The sequence below is a fragment of the Enhydra lutris genome, unplaced genomic scaffold (assembly GCF_002288905.1).
Source record: "Enhydra lutris kenyoni isolate GAN:26980312 unplaced genomic scaffold, ASM228890v2 scaffoldscaffold53, whole genome shotgun sequence".
Lineage (NCBI taxonomy): Eukaryota > Metazoa > Chordata > Mammalia > Carnivora > Mustelidae > Enhydra > Enhydra lutris.
Window position 1 is genome coordinate 5564001 of NW_019154137.1, and position 3275 is coordinate 5567275.

Genomic DNA, 3275 nt, shown 5'->3' on the forward strand with positions numbered 1-3275 from the left:
AACAAAATTTAAAGGCAAACAATAAATAAGAAAATGTTTATAACATGTATCAAAAGAATATTATATTAGTATTTTATACTATAATATATATTTTATAGTATTTTTATATATGTCATCGAATCTAGAATATCTTACAAATCAGTAAGAAATGGAAACAAAACAGGATCATAGGGGAAGGGAAGGAAAAATAAAATAAGATTAAAACAGAGGGAGGTATACCATAAGAGACTCTTAACTATAGGAAACAAACTGAGGGTTGCTGGAGGGGAGGGGTTAGGAGGGGTAACTGGCTGATGGGCTTTAAGGAGGGCACTTGTAATTAGCACCGGTGTTACATAAGACCGATGAATCACTAAACTCTAACTCTGAAACTAAGAGTACACTATATGTGAACTAATCGAATTTAAATAAAACATTTTTAAAAAGAAATGGAAATTAACAAACAATTCATAATGTAGAAGGGCGGAAAACTTAAATTAAAACAAGACCAATTTGGCAGTTGAAAAGCTATACCATAATGATTGAGATTATAATATCCTGAAATTGTGAGGGTATAGCAAAATAGGTAATTATACAACTATTTGTAGGAATATAAATTGCCCAATTTATCTAGAAAAAATGTGTTATATGTATCCACTCATACTCTCTATAAAAAAAAATCACAAAAAAGCACATAGATTTGATCCATAAGTGTAATCACTAGGAATTTATAAATAGGAAATAATGTTATAGTCTTAAGAGTTATGATATAATAATAATAACAATCCTCACTATTTAATGAGAGCTTTTAATATGCCAGACACTGGGGAAGCACTTTTTATACACAATCTCTTTCAACGGTCTTGACAACCCAAAAGGTTGTTAATACTTTCAATTCCATTTTACAAATGAAGAATATGAAGGTTAAAGAAGTTAAGTCACTTGTCAAGGTCACAAAACCAGTGAACATCAAATCCAGAATTCCAACACAGGCAATATCCCCCATTGCTGTAAATAATACAGTGGTTCATAAATTACAATTTAACCCTATGAAAGATGCCAAACAGCCATTAAAATCCTAGTGCATCATATTTAGTGACAGGAATATGCTTATAATTTACTAAGTGAAAAAATGTTTTACATTTTGGAGCACATGTCCACATATTTTAACATGTATGTAATTCTTTTTTTTAATTAACATATAATGTATTACTTATTTCAGGGGAACAGGTCTGTGATTCATCCGTTTTACACAATTCACAGCACTCACCATAACACATACCCTCCATGTCATTCTAAGGGTACAAAAAAATGCCAAATCTAAGGCAACAGAGGATAATGGAAAAAGCAGAGACCGGAGAAAGGCTGCTCTGTCCACCTTTCCCACTAGAGCCAGTTTGTGCCTCTGATATAATGCAGGCAGTTGAGGTCATGCCCCTTGTGAGCAGGCAGCAGATATCACTAGTGGTGGCTTTGCTGACATCCTCACACATCCTTGTTTCTCCAAAGCAATCTCTTGATGTTCTTTACCGCAGTCCTTCCAATGGAACAAAAGCGTTTAATTCCCCCAAATTACTCTCTGTGTACCTCTCTGTATATGTAACATACCCAAATGACTTCTGCTTTTCTGAATGGACAGTGATTGATACAGGATTTAATATCAGAAGATGGTGATACGTGCCAGCCCGGAGATGCCAAAGGCAACACAATCTCCTAAAAGGGATTGAGCATTGTTGTGTGGGCTAACGTTCAGCTTTTCTTTAATCTCTCCAATAACAGTACCTCTATTCTTCAGTAATAAGAACATCTGTAAAGAAACTTCCAGCACTAATCAACAATATGAATGTAAAAAAAAAAAAAAAAAATTCCACCCAGCAGACATGTCCCTAAATAGAGATGTTGCACTTGAGTATCTTCAGACCCCATTCAGGGAAAATTGGTCTTAGTCCACTGAGGTTTGCAATAAACAGATCTGACTTGTTTCTCATAATTATCATTGTTATTATTTATATATTGCTTTATTAAAATAGAATTAAATTGAAGATCAGATTAAGCAGAATTCAAACTAAGTCAAGTTGAAAGCCTAGAATAAAGGGCCAAAAGGGAACAGCAGTGAGAGATCGTAATAATAATAACACCTTGGATTTATATAGCTCTCATCCTCCCACAAGCACACAGTGAATGTGAACAGCATATCTAAGTGGATAAAGAAGTAAATGCAGTTTTGGTTTTTCAAGTCTGGATTTAAAAAGATGTGGCAGAAGAAGCTAGCAAATGGAGAATCGAGATCTTAAGACCAATTTGGAAAAGCTCCTCTTGGAAACACATGCTTTAAAAATTTGTTTGCTATTCCTGTTAAAGGGGCAGCATTCTCAAGAAAAAGCCAAGACTTGTATGTCAAAGACAAGGGAATCAAAATAAATAAATAAGAGGATGTATCAGTAACTGTCCCTCAGATATGACAATTAAAATACTATCTTGTCCATGAAATTCCCTAAATTGCCCCATCTACCAGTGATCTCTGGACCCCTGAGTTTCATGAGGCACACACCTAGCACATTCTACCTGGTGTAGGGATTATTTTTTTTTAATTCTTTATTTAAATTCAATTTAGTTAATATATAGTGTATTATTGGTAGAATTTAGTGATTCATCAGGTGCATATCACAGCCAGTGATCATTCCATCAAGTACCCTCCTTTAATGTCCATCACCCAGTTACCACATCTCCCCACCCGTCACCCCTCCAGCAACCCTCTGTTTGTTCCCTAGTGTTGAGTCTTTTATGGTTTACTTCCTTCATTCTTTTTATCTTATTTTTCCTTGCCTTCCCCTATGTTCATCATATGTTGGGATATGAATATATCCCATATTTATGTGTATTCTTATCTCTTTCACTAGACCACTAGTTCCCAAGCTTAATGTTCTTTAGAATCGCTGTAAGAATGTATTAAGATCTAGATTTGCGTGCCTTATTCTCAAATTCTTATTTGGTGAGTCTTGGGTAGGTCCTGGAGCTTGCATGTTTTATACTCCCTTCTGGTAATCTGCTGTGGTGGTTCAGGCCTAGACTGGGACTTCTTGAGGGCAGCGACAGTGTTCCATATCATGTATAGCTGGATATTACTGAAGCATTTTAAACAATGCTCTGCACATAAGATAATAAGTATTCATAAAATGTTTGAATGAAGATGAAATAACTAAATGTACCAGATTATCTATTTAGAGGATAAAAGAAGCAGTATGATATTCAAATGTGAAGTTCAGAGAAAGTTAATCTTATGCATTAAAATACTG